We start from the raw sequence: 19595 nt of genomic DNA on the forward strand, positions 1-19595 counted from the left end.
AGAAGCCAGTCAGAGAGAGAGAGAGAGAGACAGCTGAGTGTATCTCCACACAACAGTTGTAGTGTCACCATATCTCACAGAGACACACTTAGCTTCCCATAATGAAAGCAGCTTGCATTGCATGGGTGCCAAGTGCATGGATGCTAGAAGTTGTCTCCCTTTGGCCACCACATACTTGCACTTTGCAGGGGGAAGGAGACAACTTGGGGCTGTTTCAACCCAGCCATGGCTTTCGAGGGCCTCCTTTCCCAGCATCCCTGCTGCATCCTACTGCTGACAGGATTGTGAGCATGAAGCACTTCTCAGATATATGTTAAGGGTACATTTATACCCACACACACATACACACACATGCACTTGCATGTTTTTTCCCATCGTTTGCACAAGCAAAAATTGCAAATTAGAAATTAAAAGGGAATGTAAAGCCCACAACAAGTAAATCACATAATTGGCCCCAGCCCATATCTTCAGGAGAGGCAGAAGGTAGGACTTTTACAAGAAGATAATGGAGTTTGTGTTATTTTAGCTAAATGAGTAACTGCAAGTAATAAAAGTAGTAGATTTATACCTGTGTGGTCCAGTCTTTAAAGTCTCTTGATTAAAGCTTAAGATCAGGCATACAGAATATCTGGAGTTTGTTCTTGTGAGTAGGCATTTTATCCACAAGGTGGGTGTAATTTGAAAAATCCGTATCTTTTGAAAATCTGTATGTTTGGTCGAGGGCTCTGCTCCACAGTTTCAGGGTGGTAATCAGCTCAAGCAGATGCTTCAAAGTTAGCCACTTGTTTTTAAAGTAATCATGCAATCCTGAAATGGGGAGGTGCAAGACAGGTGTAAATTATTACTTTCTTCCAGTTGAGGGTGACCAAAGCCTTCAACAGGTCACCTTGGATGCTACAGTTCTTCAGAAGACACTTGCACACAGAGAAGAATATTAACTAATGCTACTCATATGGGATTCTCTGTTCACACTGGTTACAGAATGGCTTTGGGGTCATTTATGCTGCCCTTTTAAATATTTATTTTTATGGCAATAATGTCAAACAACTACAGAATTTACTGCTGCTTAGCCTGAAAGGGAGCCATTTCTCAGAATGGTGAACTTGGGGAAGATGTTTTTGCTCAGCTGGAAGCTTTATGAGGCAGATTTCATCCATGATCCAGAAGAAAATGTCAGCTCACTTGAGATTTTGGAACTCAACATGCGTTCAGCCACAGAAACCAGGTGATGAACCAGAACTTCAGACTCAGAAACCAAACACTTTGTGCTTCTGAGAGATTCATTTGTTTTTATTTCTTCTCCATTTTTTCTTCTTTTTCTTTAATTTTGATGGATGATGTTTTGTTCTGCAGTGAGTTTTAATGCATGTCGCTGTGGAACAATTTCAATTGTTGGAAACAACAACAACAAAAAGCAATATTTCAATATTTCTCAAGAAAAGGCTTCAAAGGTTTCAGATCTTTTTAAAATGTTTCTGCTTTATTTTGACATGGCATAAAAGTTTTGTATGCATTCTTGCATCCACTATTGTGACAGCTGTATTTAATGAGTGCAAAATGATCAGAAAAACATCCTTTACTGTGGGTTGCCATTGCCAGCAGATGACAGGGGGGAGGCCGTACTGTAATAATAGAAGCAATGAAGTAGTTCATACTACTACTGATAAGGTATTTCTAACTCAAATGCCTAGGTGCATCTTTTGAAAATAATGCATTGGTCACATTACCTGATAGTTTCACCAGATTTTGTTTCTTTCAAAACACACAGAGTGTGTTTTGAAATAAAACTGTGCACCCTCAGCCTCATGTTATGAAGTGGTTGGTTGTGACATATTATCTGTGGATAACACAGTTGATTTCCCTAACATGAAGAAGAAAAGGTCCTAGTCTAGTCTATAGTACTGGCCTTTCTGTCATACTGATGCTAAGCATTAATTGCAGATCCACAGATAAACTAGAAATGAAACATTACACAATACTTTTGTTTTCTATTTTATATGCATATTTAATATCAGAGTATTTTAGTCCAAATTGGAGACAGTATAAAAATAAAACTAAATGGATTTGAAATGCAGGGTATTTCTTTTTTCAAAGCTTTGTCGTTCCTGACTTTCTCTGGTGACTGTTAGCTTATCATGCCTTTGTACAAGAGATCTAAGTATTTCATTCTCTCTTGTGTCTCCATATGGTACCATTTCCCAGATAGTCTTCCTTTGGTCACAAGATGACAGTGAGAATGGATTGTCAAACTGGACCACTATGACAATTTACTCTGGGGGAAAAAATCCTGTGGGTGTTTAGAAGCTTTACTGTAAGTTATATTTGATTAACTTATCCTACTAGTGACAAATAATTAGGTCAGCAATTAATTTCAAAATGCAAATGCGTCGCAGGCCTTCATGTTTTAAGAAATTCCCTTTGTCTTTAGTTTTTACTTGTTTTAAAGTCTTAATTTAGCTGGGTGAAGGAAAAAATTATGTTTTCTAATGCTTTATTTACTAGATTGAGTTGGACTTTTTTAGCAAATATTGACTGCAAATGTTTGTTCAGAAATTATCATGTGTGATGCAATTTAACGGAATAAGAAAAGAGCAGAGTAATGATGAACCACTCATTTAAAAATATATATATTTTCACACTTTTGCTGCAAAATATTTATCTACCTTCATGGATTAGGAATAGAAAGGCAAGCCAGAGGGTCAGGAGCAGACCATGGTAGCAAAGTCATTAGTACCTGCTTAAGCAATCTAAGAAACCAAGGTAGATCGGAGAGAAAAACATGCTTAATATTGCTACAAGTGTGGCTCAAAGAAACCTATCTATGAGCCTATCTCAGGGACTTTATTATTAAACAAATACAGATTAAAGGCTCAGTCCTTCCCAAAGGAAGCTCAAGGGAGCTTTCTGTTGACTTTAAGGGAGTGAGGCCGCTAAGTTTAAGTTTCCTGTGATTGAAATCATGCAATTTTTTAAAAAATAGTCAAAATATGCAGCTGTAAACAAACTAGCCTGATATAAAATCTGAATGAATTTACACAGGAGACAGACTTATGTTAGAATTTCCTAACAGTTTATTTGCTTAATTGATTGAAGCCAAGAGGAGAGCATCCGCTCTAGAATTGTGTGAGAGTTTTCTTACAAAATTTTTACTGACCTTAAGATGAAGTCTTAAACAGATCACAACAAGCCATATTTTACATGCTTAACTATGCAAGACACTTTGGATGAAATAACGATAAAGAAAATTGAAATTCAAGATTCTTTTTGTTCATCTTTTGAGCAAAATTCTACTTTTGCACCATTTCTGGTTAAATTAATATTGTAAATAATTATGTGAGGGGGGAAAAATCCAGGAGAAAAAAAAAAAAGATAAAACTAAACATTGTTTTTTCAGGAGATTTTCATTTTGGAATGAAAACCAAAAAGAATTGTATGGGGCCAAAATTATGTGCCTCACCTACACAGAAAAACCTTGGTTTTCAGTCTCCTTCAATTATGCCTGGGACCCTCTTTCCATCTTAAGCAGCATTTGAAGAAGGTTTCACCAGTTAGGAGCTGGCAACACAAGACTGAAGCTTCATTTTGAATGAGGTAGAATGTCTTTTTCCCCAGAGCTGTGGGAGAGAAAATCAAATATAGCTGGATATGGGAGGGCTAACCTGTTAAGAGCTGTGCAGACAGAATTTTTCTTATAAGATACAGGCAGTGTTCATGCAGGTCAGCTGAGCACTGGCATGGGCCCTGTTAAAGCACCACATTTCAAGAAAGATATCTTCAAGACAGTCCAAAAGAGAAGAATGGGAATGATCAGAAGTTTGGTAAACGTGACCTGCAAGAAAACGTGAACTGGGGTGATTTCAACTCAAGAAGAAGAGAATGAGTGGACATGAACAACAAAAACTTCAAATTTGAAAAAGCGTGCAAAAAGACAGGGAAGAGTTTGTGTTTCAGGTCTGCAGCGAGATGACAAAAGGTAACAACCCTACATTGAAGCAAAGGAGATTCGGGTCAGATGTTGGCAAAGACTTTCTTACACTCAAGACATTGAAGATGCAGAAGGGACTGCCTGTGGAGTGTCTGGAGTCCCCCTTACTGAAGACCATTGAGAATAAGCTGGGCAAACAACTTTCAAAAATAATATGAACATAGTTTCTAGCTGAAAGCAATCCCTTAACAGTTACTATGTTGATATTTTTAACTGACTTTAAGAAGCTGATGGAAGTCCTACTTTTGTGGTAGTATAAAATAAACTTCGAAATTAATCAAGGGCAAGAAACATACTGTGAATGCCCAGCACAGCTGCCATTAGTGAGTGCAATTGCAGATGGCATTTATCTGCAGAAACAGGACAGATAGAATGGTCTGCATGATCGAGGGTGAGCTCACTAAAATAAAATAAATAAAATAAAAATAATAAAAATAAATAAACAATATATAAATATAAATATATAAATATATATAAATATAAATGTAAATATATAAATAAAAATGAATAAATAATAAAAGTAAAAATAAATAAGTCATCAGTAATTTGGCATTAAATATTATTTTAAAAAAAGGAAGTCAATATGACAGAATTTTATAATGGAATTCGTGGTTTATTCAACAGCTTTCAGGATCAAAGTCCCTTTGACTGTGGCCAAGCAGAGAGGTATGAGGCAAAGCAATCTCAGATTCTGGCCCAAAGTTGGTATAACAGCAATTTGGCAAAGATACACAGAACGCAACTGGAATAATGAAAGTTTAGGTGAGAATGATTATTTCTTCCAGGTAGTATCTGTTTATTTGACAAATAAAATAAAAAACAAAAACAAAAACCAAACACATTAATAGAGTGCTTCACTCTCAAAATTACAAAAACCTAATAAATGTCTCATAGGTCATATTGTTTAAAACATAAATCCTTCAAATCAAAATGATCTCTGAAGTCATCTGCAAAAGCATTCAAGTACATACCAAGCTAGAAGGAATTTTAAAATATTGTCACACTCTGAAATTAGGACAATTCAAGATATTTTATTAATGCATTTGTATTTGTTTACATTGAAGTGACAACACTAAATATTCTAGCTGCTTTACAAAAGCCTTCTGCTAACTGCCTTTCCCTCGGCTGCTAGTGTGCTATCATTCTCTCTTTGTCTCAAACAGAGAGCAATACATCCCACCTCACACAGTCTGTCTCTTTCTGTCATCACTGGGAACGGACGGATTTTCCTTATCCTGTAAAATGGTGACTGAGGACTGCCTTGTGGGGATCAGAAAGGCATTCCCTTGGGATTGCCAGGCAATGGCCCAAGCCTGGCAAGTATTTGTTCTTCCTGTCATACGTTCTGAAGGGCATAATCCCAGGGAAATCTGTTGGGAGTTTTTATACGGACTTTAAAGGCCAGATATGCCTAAGAATATAAAGGTGATTAAGAAATTATTCTACTGAAATGCTCCTAGCAATCTGGGGCTTTTCTTTGAATGAGAAACCAAAATAAGAATGCCTTGCTTTGTTTTTCATAAATATTGGATGACAAACCTTAACCTTTTCTTGTAGCTTAAACCGCATCTGACATACCACTGCAAATGGTTGTTTCCAACTTTGGGTAAATTTGTCAGGCTAAACTCTCCCAGTGGTGTCATTTGGATCCTAAGAATAGTTTTCAGGTTGGCCCAATTCTTCTCTTATGTGGTTTCAACTCCAGTAAGACTTGATCCGGTGCATGTAAACAGTGATACAAAAACTGTCTTTTTAAATAAGTGGAATTCACAAGATTTACAAATACACTTGACTTGATAAGCTTTTGGAGAAAAAAAAAAAGTCTTATCTAACATTCTGCCTTGATACAGTTTTTTTGTCGGCATAGTGTTGCAATATAAAAAGTCTCTCTTTTATATAACATGGCAGAGGCAGTCTCCATAAACTGTGTGGTGTCATCTCTTAGCATGTGTCCCATCTGAAACACACAGCAGCCCCAAAAGCTTTCTTTGGATGCCTCCCAGCCTCTTGGGCCCCAGGTGCTTGGCATCCCTTTGTTTCAGGGTCCAAATCTCCAAAAAGAAAGAAGCAGACACAGACTCCAAAGGACCCTCTGCCTTTCAGAACATGCTCTCAGCAGAGTAAGGAGCAAAGAAGGAGCTTATCACTCTTGAAAAGCCTCTTCAGCACTCAAGAAAACCCCACTCTAAGTGTCATAACTGCTTGCTGGCATCAACATCAATTTTATAACTACCATTGAGGATGCTGAATAATAACAGAGAGAAGAAAGATGCCTCAAATCAGATGGGACACTACTTTTTGGAGGAATAATATAACCACACACAAGAGCCAACCAACAAAGAAACAAAAGTAGGGAAACAGAGGCGAATTCATTACTTGGAAATCAAGTACACTGGTTTGGGAAAGGAGGCAAGGGGAGCAGCTCTTTTTCCCTCAAAAACCACATATTGCAGCATCTTCATCCTCATCGCAAAAAAGTATGAAACAGAGGGAGCAATTACTTTTGTGCTGCTCTCTTCCTTACTGCCCAAGCCAGCCACCCATGACAATAGAAGCAGTTAGAGAATCCCAACTGGCAAAAAGAAAAAAAAAAGGGGGGGGGGGGGGGGGGAGAGAAAGAAAAAACAAACCCAAATCTCACACTCCCCAGCTGCAGGCATCATGGAAAAATGCCTCAGGCCCCACACATGTGACTTCACAGCAAAACCTAGAGCCAGCCCTGAGGGGTCTGGTACACAGAGTGAAGTAATGTGACTGTGATTAGGACGTGTGGAAATTAGAAACCCTCTTGTTTTAAGAAGGTGGGTTATCTACCGAGCCTGCTCTACAATTCTTTCAACTGTAATGTGGTGAACAAAGACTGTCTGTAGAAAATGCTGCATTTCTCTACTGAGTCTATGTCACTTAGAGCTTCTTATGCTAGACTGGTTTTAAAAACTTCAATTTGAACCAACATGAAAGGTCCTTAAACAGTAAATAGCATATTATATCAAAAACAAATAGATTAAAAAATGAACATCCATAGCCAGTATATTTCTTTCCAGAAGAGTTTCACTTTCCACACTAACTAAAATTGTAAGACTGGCAGATCTGGGCTGGAGGTTTGTAATGGGCCTTTTACATTTTTTTCCTTCTCTCTCCAGTGATAAATAATCAGTTTTAGAGAACTGATAAAAAGAGACAAGAATGAAAAGTGAGTATGACACATTTATGAGAAGGATTTTTCATCTGTTTCTTAAATACAGCACCTTTATTTCAGATCGTATTAAAAAAAGAGACAGGAGAGCCACCCAGTTTATGTTGTGCTGCGGTAGTGAATACATATGAATATATGGAGCATAGCCTCTGAGAGCCAGAATATTCACCAAAAATTTCCTAACAAGTTGAAAAAAGTTACGCTATCGTTCAAGAGTCGTTTATTTAAAAGAGAAAAATAAAAACCAGGCCACATGACTAGAGGCAGCCAAGGATAAAAACACATTGTTTCCAGACAAACCCCCATCAAAGACATATTACTGCAGACTCTGAAGTCAGAATATCTTCATATTTTAAATTTCTATGAGCACTTTCAAGAAAAGCTGGAGTTCTGCTATAGGATTTGCTACACTCTTTCCTCTACTGATTGATAACAAGAAGTAGCATTAGCAGTATTTTTCCCCCATCATTCCTCTGAAGCTAACGGAGTCTAGGATTTGTTACTTGATCTAATGGCAATAGCTTTCCAATAGACATGCACAGAATCATTGATTAGTTTGTCCTTGCCTTGTTTGCGTTGGAACACTGTTCAATTTACACCAATTAAAGAATGCTTGGTTTGTGTATTGAAGAATAATTAAGGGATGGAATTCCCTATAGGCTACTAAAAATGACATCTGACTGGAATGGTGATTACAGCATGAAGGCAGCATTAGTATTTAAGTAGTTTGACTGCTATATAAAATCATTACAGCACCTCACCATGAAAAAGAGCATTAGTTAATTTTGCCTATAACAAAATTAGTTGTATGTATTTGCCTGGTCATTTTAAGTAAATTTGACAAGGCTAATCTTACAGCAAGCGTTCCAGGTTTGGTGGAAGGAGCAGGTAGAGCACTGTTTAAAGTAATCATCTTGTTAGATATGTATAGAATCTTCAACCAAAATACAAATATGCACCAATGAATAGCAGAGCTTTACCAGAGACGTTTAAATCAAATTTAAACATTAAAAATACGTCGGTTGTTGAAACTGAAAATCCAAGGGTAACTGGCATGTTAATTATACAACAATCATGATTTCACAAACTGTAAACACACAAGAAATCCTTACTTGGCCACCACTGTGGTTCTCCAACTTTTATCACCCTTTCCAACACTACATGAAACAAGGCATCAAGGAAAGCAAAGAGGCACAGTGGAAGGAGTCATCCTTATGAGTGGGACTACTCCATGAAATATCTCAAAGAATTTAAAATATTGGAGTAACCTAACACATCCATGTAACACTTCTTTAGAAAAGCTTGGTTTTTTCTTTGGAGTACAAGGTGGAGGAGAGGTTCATGCTTGAAAATACTTTTGAGGAAGGAGAGCTTTTTATCCCCTTTCTCCTATGCATATTAAATTCTATATCTCCTAGCCTTGATTATAGTATCTACAGTAATGATCTATCCAAAACATGACAGTAGCATTACTGTAACTAAGCTGCTTGGGGCCACTCCTGGATTGTATTTACCTTTCCATAGCCTTCTTAAATATAGTGTGCTTGTTTTACTAACTTAGATACAGTGGTATATTTTAGAAGGTCATCCTCCTGCTTCAAGACCTCACATTGCAGCTACTATCCTTCCTATGAGAATTTATGCAGTTACACTTGAAAGTTGTCAACGCCCTCTTTAATTCATTAAAGGGTTTTCTGTGAAGAAACATAAGACTTTTCCATTTAAGCCTCTAAGTGGTATGAGACTTCTTAGTATGTCTATATTGTGCAATGAACAACTGTGTTAAAGATGCCTGAGTTCCCAAGCCCAGGTTCCAAATGAGGCGATACATCTGCACAGCACAATATACCCTTATTTGAGAGGCCCAGCACGCCTGGCCAGTCTGCAACACCTCTTTGCAGATCAAACTAGTCTTTGGTGTTGTGCTGTTCTCATGACCATGCCCGGTTCTACAGGCCACTTATGGATATCTTCACTGCATCATATTCCACCGAATATATCTGTCCTAAAACTAGGTTTAGGACAGTGCACTTCATCACAGAATACAACCACTGACTTTCCATGGGGTTTTGTTCCAACATTTAAAAAATCTTCTGTTCTGGCTTTTGTTTTCATTTGCACAAGTAATTCTCGCTTCTGTACCAGACCTCCTGTTGGGATCTCCTACTATAATCTGCCTGGCTAGACCTTGGGCTTTCAGGAGTGAGACTAACGTTTCTTTTCAATGAATAATCTTCTTTCGCTGCAGGGCTGATATAAGGGTGTATTCTTCCCTCCACCCATGAGAAGAATGTCCATTAATTTCAATAGAAACTCTCTATGCAGAAAAGGAAGAACTGTGCCCTGGGGAACATTCGTGGAAGATTAATGGTGAGGAGAGAAAAGTGGTACAGTACAGGCAGAACAAAATCAGAACCCACCACACAAATAAAACCAGACAAGGCTTCATTTTTTAAAAGTCAGTCAGAATGGCAGGAAGGCTTTGAAAAAATCACGGCTGTTTCAGTGCACTTTTGCATACATTGGCTTTCAGGAGACATGAATAGAAACCTAACAGTAACTCTTTTTTCATACCTTCTTTCACAGGTCTCACTGGCAAGGAAGGATTTAGCACTTAATTCCTGTACTTTTATGTGGCAAATTAGGAATTTGCACCTTAAAAGGAAATTGCTTTTCAAACTCCCATAAATTCTGGATTTTATTTTTTTAAATGGTGGAAAACATTCCCTACCTTCATCCCAACACATAATAAATAGCACTCTCCATTACTTCTCCTCAGAAAGGTGTAGGAAAGTAGACTTGGCCAAAGAGAGGTGTTTATCATTCCTTCTGAGGAGATGCTAAAGGTCCAGAGTGTGTCCTTAACCACTTTGTCTCCTCGGCCCTTTTTGTTTTAAACTCACACATTGCTCTCTTCACCAAAATCAAGTGCCTGTTGAGGAAAATACTGAACTTGAAGCTTGGTCTTTTGATGAAGTAGGGCCTACTGGTACTGAATAATCCATACCAAAACTGGAATATGAATAGAGTTGCGATGTGTTTTATTTTTCAGCTTAAAATCAGCTTAAAAGTAAAACCCCTACACCATTTTTGCCATCATCTTAGATAACGATTGGTTGGTTTGCAACTGCACTGAGATGGGAGGAGGTTGGTGAAGCAGATTGACATAGCACGAGAGCATGCAGTAGGCAGCGGTTGGTGACTCTGCAGGCGGAAGCACTGAAGGTGTGGCTGGTTCTGCTAACTCCAACACAAAGTCCTTTCTCTGGGAGGCTTGAAGGTGACGTAGTGCCCAACAGAGTGGGACAAAGGACATGATCAGAGCAACTTTAAAGCACTTTTCTTCATGAAGACAAGACTGAAAGACAAGCAAGTGAGACCCAGAGGAAGCATAAAGAAGCGTACACTTACAACACAGCACTATGCTGGCAACTGTAGCTGTCACCAAAACATGCCCTGTTTCTGACTTGACATCCAGGCGAAGATAAGCTTACAAAAAGTTACTACGTACCTTCATTTAGTTTTCTGCTATTTCTGGCCCAGTTCCTTCCTCTACGCACTTCCTAGCACAACAAAAGGTCAGAGGCAGGTGTCGAGATGGCACTGGTTTTTCTCATTTAATCTGTGAGGCACCATAAAAAACAACCAATGATAATGGAGCATGCTCTGGATTTGTCTAAGCACAAGTGACTCAAATACTAACGTGTGAATTTAGTAAAGTTAGACTCTGTGGAGAGGAGATAAATTACAGCAGCAATTGAAGTTGAATGTGATAGAGAAATCCAACCAACAGAAGACTGTCTGGAAACAATTATTCAGAAAGCTGCTGACCCTCTATTTCTTTAAAGAGTTAAATATTTGGATCAGTTAACTGGCAGCCGCAATAATAGGCATATGCTCTTATCTTTGATCCATAGCTGAATTTGCAACTCTTTGTATGAGAAACAGATCCCATAGATTTGCATATTTTTAGGGATCTATAGGGAGAAAAAGGAGAATAAAAACTGCTTTTCCAAGATGCCACTTGGAAATCACACAGAGTGTCATGGGTCCCCCCGAGTACACTAATGTTCAGAGCCAGTTGCAAGACTCACAGATTTTATAAATGGCCTTAAACTGTGACATTCATATATAAAGTTTAATAAAAAATCCTCCTAGAATAAAGAAAGCTAAGGTTGCATTGTAGCTCTTCAGGGGTATGTACATCAGTCATTAAGATCTCTTTTCCACATCCAAATTTGTGTCAGAACTTTCCTAAAATGTGAAAGTCTACAGAGGTGATAGACAAATTAGGAAAAGTTTTGTGATCAAGTGAGGAACTGTTGTATGGAATCAATGCATGAGCAAGTAGCAGATTTCTGCCAAGGTCCTGACATGATCTTAGCTTTGGCAAAATTTTCCAGTGTTGATGAAAATTCTGCAGTCACAAGACAACCATGAATCACACAATGGGTAGAATGGATGCTAATCAAATAATTTTGTTTGTGTTCAAGGTTCATTTCTCACAAACCTGTCTTTTCTACACCAACTGAAAGATGTTTACTAATCACTTATTTTGCATCAACAGTCACACCTATGCCATAGGAGATTTCCTCCACTTGGTAGTATTCCCTCCGAAAGTAGCTCCTACTGGCAGAAGTGAGCAGTATATTGAGTACTGTGAAGTGAAGAGGTAATCATCCCTGCAAATATTCTCAATTACGAGATGTTTCAACATAGTTTTTACTTGATTTGAAAAGAACCTCCATTACTTTACAATAAGCTTTCTCTCTTGGTTCACCTACATAACACCGGTATCCACAAAGAAGGTGATGGTAGTGATTATTTGTTATTTGCTTATGGATACTTCCTATACATAAGAAACAAAAATATGGATTATTGCATGGTACTATGCAGATATGTGCACAGAAGGCAATGCAAAGGCGCTCTCCAAAAAAACCCATCCTGTCTAGCTTTCTTATAGCTCAATGCAGTAAGCCATATAGGCACATGAGTGAATGGTAAGGAAGGTAGACTAGAAGCCTGATTGACACAGAAGGCAGTGCTTCTAGGCACTATCTGCCCTATCTTGTGAGAAGGTAAGGCTTTGTAAAGTCACAGCAAAAATTGCATGAAAAGGAGAGAAAGGTGGTGCACATTCCTGGTTAAAGTGTAATAAAATGGTGAGGTGATGCAATAGTATTCAGAAAGCTGCTTTTGAGAATGATCGGATCATTGACAGGTGAAACAGAACCCAAGGCAACAACAGTGGCTTCAGTATCTTAAAGGTGGAGGGAGGGGATAGAGAAAGAGAACAGCATACAGGTTTTAATGAGAAAAATTAATTGACAGTGAAGAGTTTTGAGAAGGGACCAGCCTGTGTCCCAACAGTGCACACATTCCACAGGTTAAGCAGACTTGAAATGTAACCCAAAACCCAAAGCTAAGCTTTGCTAATTTTTGCACCTTGCTAATAGCATTAGGGAAAAGAGGTAGTCTTCTGTCACCAGTAGGGCCATGTAACTGGCTTTTCAAAATCTGGAAGCATGATGAAAATAAAGGGCCAAGATTTGCCTTGCTGTTTTGTTAGGATTGTTGTCTTCCTTTTACTAAATGAACAGACACTTTTCTTTCTGTGTTTTGTATACCTTTGGATGTCATTTCCTAAAAGTTTCTGAAAGATTTCTATCTCTCAGAAACTTATTTTCAGGGGGTTGTGTAACCTGTTTGTGTTGTGAGAAGGCAGGGTGAAAAATGGGGAAATATAAATTGCCTAAAGTCTTGTATAGTATGGTTTCGATTACTTCATTTAGTTATTGCTAATCATATTTTATAAATATCCATACATTATGTTTGTTCTGGCCGTTGAGATGATACTTTCAAACTGATTTGAAAATGTACTGTAAATGTAATATTATAATAATACAAAACTGGTTATATCAGTTAGAAGAAACATCTTAAAAGATGCCTCTCCATTGTTCATTCTTGTATCTTAACTTTGTACTGCACTACAAGGCCATTTGCTGAGATTTTGATCATGCACTGTGAAGTGGGATCTTAGCATATCACTGCATTCAGTCAAAATATTGGAACATAAAATGAGAACACCTATAGGTGATGAAAATTAGACCAAGAAAGTAGCATTTTTCTTTACATCACGTAAAGCAGAAAATCTGAATTTCAGTAAAAACAGACTAGAAGTGAGATGTCTGGGAGACATCATCATTATTGTGGACTACAATAAAAGAAAAAATAGATATCAAATCAGAGTAATACTAAATTAACTTAAATTAAAAATGTCAATGAACGAAGACATTAACAATGGGATAATGTCACCTTAGTGGTTTGGTCTAAGGCAATTGCCTACACTCCTTCTGTAGTCAAGACACAGAGAGAGACACGCCACCAGCAACAGAGACCTATTTTACTATGGCCATCTGAGATGCCATCCTAAAACGGCCACATGAAATAACTGATCTAAGTGAGATCTGGAGGTTCCATCTGCAGAGGACCAAGAAAGAGTCATCACCTGAGATTAGATAGCTAATTCTCAGATAGCTATAGCAAGTTCCATGAATCCTGCCTTGTAAATGAATTCCCAAACTTTCGGAAATTAAGGACCTAATTTATTTCTAAGGCTTTTTTCCTTTATTTAAACAGATGTGCTAGGGATGACCATGCCTGTTTGTATCTTGGCACAAATTTCATAGGCTGAACTCTGACTGACAGCTCTGGAATTATGGATTTTGAGACATATTATTATGCCATCCAGAGGGACCTGGACACACTTGTGAGGTGGGTTGATGCCAGCCTCATGAAGTTTAACCAAGCCAAGTGCAAGGTCCTACACCTGGGTCAGGGCAATCCCAGGCACAGCTACACGGTGGGTAAAGAATTGATTCAGAGCAGCCCTGCGGAGGACTTGGGGGTGTTGGTTGATGAGAAACTTAACATGAGCCAGCTTCAGTGTGCGCTCGCATCCCAGAAAGCCAGCCATATCCTGGGCTGCATCAAAAGAAGTCTGACCAGCAGGTCAAAGAAGGTGATCCTGCCCCTCTACTCTGCTCTCGTGAGACCTCACATGGAGCATTGTGTAAAGTTCTGGTGTCCTCAACATAAAAAGGACATGGAGCTGTTGGAGCAAGTCCAGAGGCGGGCCACGAGGATGATCAAGGAGCTGTTGGACCTCCCATACGAAAACAGGCTGAGAAAGTCGGGGCTGGTCAGCCTGGAGAAGAGAAGACTGCATGGAGATCTCATAGCAGCCTTCCAGTATCTGAAGGGGTCTGTAGGGATGCTGGGGAGGGACTCTTCCTTAGGGACTGTAGTGGTAGGACAAGGGGTAATGGGTTCAAATTTAACCAGGGGAAGCTTAGATTAGATATAAAGAAGTTCTTTACTGTGAGGGTGGTGAGGCACTGGAATGGGTCGCCCAAGGAAGTTGTGAATGCTCCATCCCTGGCAGTGTTCAAGGCCAGGTTGGACAGAGCCTTGGGTGACATGGTTTAGCGCAACGTGCCCCTGCCCATGGCAGGGGGGTTGGAATGAGATGATCTTAAGGTCCTTTCCAACACTAACTATTCTATGATTCTATGATTCTATATTTAACATCAACCTAGGAAGATTAGGAAGTTCAGGCTCTTTTATCTATTCCCAAAAGCCGATGAGAAAGTAGAGCTTTTTGGTGTCAGATGTTTCTTCTTCACTTGAAATAAGAAATTTAAAGAAATAAGGATACCCACGACCCTTTCTGAAAGCTAGGACAACCTCAACAACAACAGAAAGACTTCTATCATTGATGGATGAAGCCATGGAACTAGTTTCAGATATAGTTTCCGTATCTGTGCCTTAGGCAATTATAGTTAATGTCGATCTTATATTCATCCCATATGAAAGGGATGTTTGTCCAGGTCCCAAATCAGGTATATGTATCTGTAGTGACTATAATACAAATTAAGCTAGTCTTAATTGTGAAGTCTGGGGTCTGATTCTATAAAAAGAGCAGGTAACAGTCATTAAAGTTCATTGAAATAAGTTATATGTCACAAAGCTCAGTAGTGTTTGCAAGCACATGTTTTCATAAAGCTGAACTTCTTTTGAAACATCTGGACTGATGTTTCAGCTGGACTGAAGGCCAGCTACACTGGGAAGAGAATAAAACAGGACATAGAGATATCTGCCAAATTTCTGATGTTCTAGTTCTGTCCTTCACAATCATTAAAGACTGGATTGGACATACGGCACTTTCTGTCTTCCCTAAAACAGGAAAGGGGTGGGAAGAAACAGAAATAGATATACAGAAGAAAGAGGGGAAAAGAGAAATGATTGCTGCAGCCCTCCAACTTCCTTTTATCAAATGTAAGAGACTAAAGTGCTGTTCACATAGCTGAGGGCCAGGCCATGGGCTAGAATGTGGGTCCCCTTCCTCCTGTATTGTGGTGCTGAGCACTTGCCTGTCCCTTTGCCATAACATGCCAGGGGGTTGCTTGCCTTAGTGCTACAGGAGGGGGCTCTTGCAAGACCAGCTCTTCACCCAAACATCTTCCTAGGGACAGTGCCGGTTTGGGTTTGGACAGTGAAGATTTAACCCACTTGTGACAGATGTAGTGCAGAGGAATGGTATTTGGCTTAATAAAACAGCCAAATAGTGTGTGATGAGAGTGACTGCAGTCATATGCAGAAATATCCTTCAGTAGAACAGCAAGAGAACACCAGCTGAGAGCCAAGCCTCACCTGCTGATGAATATAAATCTTCGGCTGGGTTATGCACCAAAACGCCCCAGAGATCCCCACAAATCAGTATAAAGTGGGTCAGGAGAAGAGTGCAACAAGCTGACAGAGGAGTTAAATGAATCTCTTGCATCATGTCTGCTGCTGAGAGTCATGTAGAAATTCCTGTGCCAAAGGCACTTTGCAAAGAAAATCAGAGTGCGGCCTTTATACAGATTGAAGTCTCTAAGGAGGAAGTTGTAGAGTAACTTGAGAAACTCAAGTGCAGTAAATCACCACAACCGGATGGTGTTCATCTGGGAGTTCTGAGGGGAAATAAAGTGAGAAAAAGCCAAGATACTGACAAGAGGATGCCTTCTTCCCTTGGAAAATGAAGCAGCACAAGAAAGATAGGAAGCCCTATTATGTTGCCTGTCTTCAAAAGGAGGTGAGGAATATCCTGGGAATTGCAGAGCTTTGAAGTTTACCACAGTTTTAGGGAACCCAAGAAATCAGTTCTGTACAGCAGTTCAAGAAAGAGTTTGTTGGGCAGGAACACCCCATAAGGGTGTTCTTCAGTCTCTCAAACCATTGAGGCTGTTACAAGCAGGAAAAGTACCTCCCTGCAGGATTGGAGTACTTTGAGAAAACAGTGGAGCAGCCTTCAGAGGGAAAGTGAGATAACAGGCACTTCTCAGAGGAGGATGACTAAGTGATCCAAAAGTTCAAAAGTTTTTGCAGAGGTCACCTATAAGCAATTGTCATAGACGATGTTAAGAAATAAAACTGCAAAAAGTATCTTGAAGATTATTTCCTCCTAGAATGAACTACAAATCAGTCCAGAGGAAATGAATATGGGAAGCATTTCTCTTTCTAGTGAGGGAAAAGGTGAACACCCAGTAGAAGGTATTAAGACTGGTGTCATAACAAATAAACAAGTCTGAATCCCAAACCCTAATGCATTCAAATTAGCATATTCAGAATCCACCCCAAGATCTGGATCCAAGTCACACACATGGTTCCCATCTTAAAAGAGGACAAATCAGTTCCTGAATTCAAACTCCTTGAGCTGAGGTTTGAATACTCCATACCAAAGACTATTGCTCCAGCCTACATGACAGTTACTTACGACACAGTGGGGCGGGAGGAGTGCATGTGTACACATAGCATGCAAAGGAAGCAATTAAATGTAAACTCAAAACAATTTGAAAACCAGTTCATGGCAGAAAGAGCTCTGATGTAGAGATTGCATTACATGAGTATTTGCTTTTGACATTAACTTGCTGCAGCTAGCTGGAAGGGCAGAAGATTACAAGGAATAGGACAGTGGGTATTTTGCTGGGTTTGGTGAGCCCACTTACAATCAAACATTTTCAATTACTTGGATTTACATGGCTTCATACCCTTTCAGTTTCTCTCCAGGTTTTTTTTTTCAGTTCCTACAGGCCCAGAGGACTAAAGGCAAAGCTAGTTCAGTTTTAATTCACTCTGTCTCTTTTGAATTCATTAGATTTTGAAAGCTTTCAAAGTAAGTCAGGGGTAGGAATTAGACAAAATATAGAAAGTGGGACATTTCTGACTGGCTGGTTTTCAGTGTCTAAAAAGAAAGCTTTTTTTTTTTTTAAGAAAACTGTAGGAGGGCTTGTAAAAATAGATATTTACATTTACATACTGGGACAGATCCTCAGCTGCCATGGAGCAGCATTGCTTCATCTTCTTAAACAGAGATAACCCTAACCACCACAGCTGAGAACCCACCTCTCACACATGTACATGTATGTGTGAAATATGTTTAGGACTCTGTATTTTTCTGAATGTATAGAAACTGCTTCTTCATCCAGGTGCTTTTGCCTGCACACTAAGTTGTGGGTGTTAAAGTTCCTCTGTTTTTAACCAAGGGTGGTAACTTCAGGGAGGCAGGGTGAGGAGGAAGGGTGCAGCGCATGGAGAAGAATGCATGCGCAAAGGAACCAGCATGAACAGAGAATCTCAGAGAAGAAGGTGGAGGAGAGAAGCAGGAACAAAAGTTATGTCCCATATAACCATGCTGTGGTCTAAGGGCATTATGTCATGACAGCAACTGAAAACCAAGCAGTATCTGTATTCACAGCAGCAGGGAGTTAAACTGTGACTGAGCAGCAACTATGACTTTTGGAAAACACCTCAGGTGTTTCTTGCTAAATAGCAAGAATAGCAGGGACCTGTTATTGATATCAAGGTAGAGAAAAAGCCCTTCTGCACTCAGCTGTGCTGTTGCTGGATTCGTGTAACACAGGACAGAGAGTACGTGTCACATCAGATAGTGCTAATAGGTGCTAACAGCCACCTTCACTCTTTTCCCCTCAGTATCTCCCTGTGTGAGGGTCAGGTGAATAACAATGTGGAACAACTGTGTGTCGCTGCATGTTTCTGCCCACACAGTGGGACCTTGGTAGTGATTCAGACAGTACTGGACTCTGGACACATAATGTATACAGAATATCCATAATAAATAATAATTACCACAGTAGGGGGCAGCAGCCAGCTGTGGAGGAAAAGTAGGGCCAGCTGCTGGAAGAGATGTTAGGCACTGGATGAGCATGCAAGCTGGGCACTGGGGAGGGCGAGAGGGCCATGGCTGGTAGCCAGTGGCAGCTTACTGCCAAGAAAAGGGAGATAAAAGCACAAAAGAGGTTCACCAGAGGGAGCTGCTCCTGGCCACCCCTCAGCAATCGGTAGCGGCCCTGATCCAGGAGGGAAGGCTGATGGCAAACAGGAGCATCGCCAGCCAGAGTGTGTGGCCAACACTACTCACACGTACCATGCTGGAACTAGGAGGATGGGTATCAGTAAGCCAAGCAAGCCTGCTGCAGGGAAGCATCCCTGCACAAGCCTTCTAGTTTCCAAGAGACCCATATCTCCTCCAGCAATGAGCACAGTTTCATCCTGTTCCCCTCAACATCTCCCCAGAGGCATCTCCAGCTGAAGCAAGGTCAATACTCCTAAAATGAGTCAGTTCCCCAAGAGACTCATAAGCACCTGATTAGTGCTTTTCTGAAGCACCCTGATGCCGAGGTCTCCTTGATTTCATTTGGAGAGAAGTTTCCAGGCAGTTCTGAAGGTCCCCAAACAGTAGCATTTTTAGCTGCCTGAATTCCTGAATTCCTTATCACTTGGGGTCCCCAGGTGATGGTAAATGAAAAGCTATTTTGGACACACTGCACACACTTAGTAGTCCAGTGCTACATCTAAAATTTATCATAGATTTAAAACATTTTTCTAACCACCCTGAAAAGTAATTTCTAAGACCAAATCAGTTTGCCAGCCTAATTTTCACAAGGTTGTTCATGGCATGCTCCCCACATACTGGCTTCTCAGCAAAGTCGATAGCATCCCAGGGTAAGCTGCTCTATTTGCCCCATATGGAATACTTAACTATTTCACCAGCACAGCATAACAATTAATTAGCGCATGTTCTGTGTAGTAATTATAATGATGTGGCACATTTCACTTGAATTTAGTTTACTGAAATTTAGCTTTACTTATATTCATGTCTTATCTTCAAGCTTGCTTTCTATGCTTTTTTATGTTTCACTGAGTTCAAATGCAAGTAGATAAACTCTGTTTGCACTTCCTTGCAAAGGAGGAATGTGTTGATTTCCAGATTCTATACGCATCCACCAGGAATAGTCACACAGGACATCTGAAGTATTTTTTCTGCTGTGTTCCTAGTTGGCTGAGCATAGT

At 39.7% G+C, this 19595-nt stretch overlaps 1 long non-coding RNA gene across 2 annotated transcripts in view; it reads right to left on the minus strand.

Moving 5' to 3' along the window:
• Positions 1–19595, minus strand: part of LOC115604244 — a 107060-nt gene that overhangs the window by 46855 nt on the left and 40610 nt on the right. Inside the window, exons 7-8 of one of the 2 annotated variants that reach the window (XR_003990168.1) lie at positions 10693–10803; positions 8148–10539 (exon numbers count right to left, since the gene is read on the minus strand). This is a non-coding gene — a long non-coding RNA (uncharacterized LOC115604244). Of the gene's footprint in view, positions 1–8147; positions 10540–10692; positions 10804–19595 lie in introns of those variants that run through there. The other variant, XR_003990169.1, reaches the window with a different exon arrangement.

The sequence above is a fragment of the Strigops habroptila genome, chromosome 2 (assembly GCF_004027225.2).
Source record: "Strigops habroptila isolate Jane chromosome 2, bStrHab1.2.pri, whole genome shotgun sequence".
NCBI classification, from domain to species: Eukaryota; Metazoa; Chordata; class Aves; order Psittaciformes; family Psittacidae; genus Strigops; species Strigops habroptila.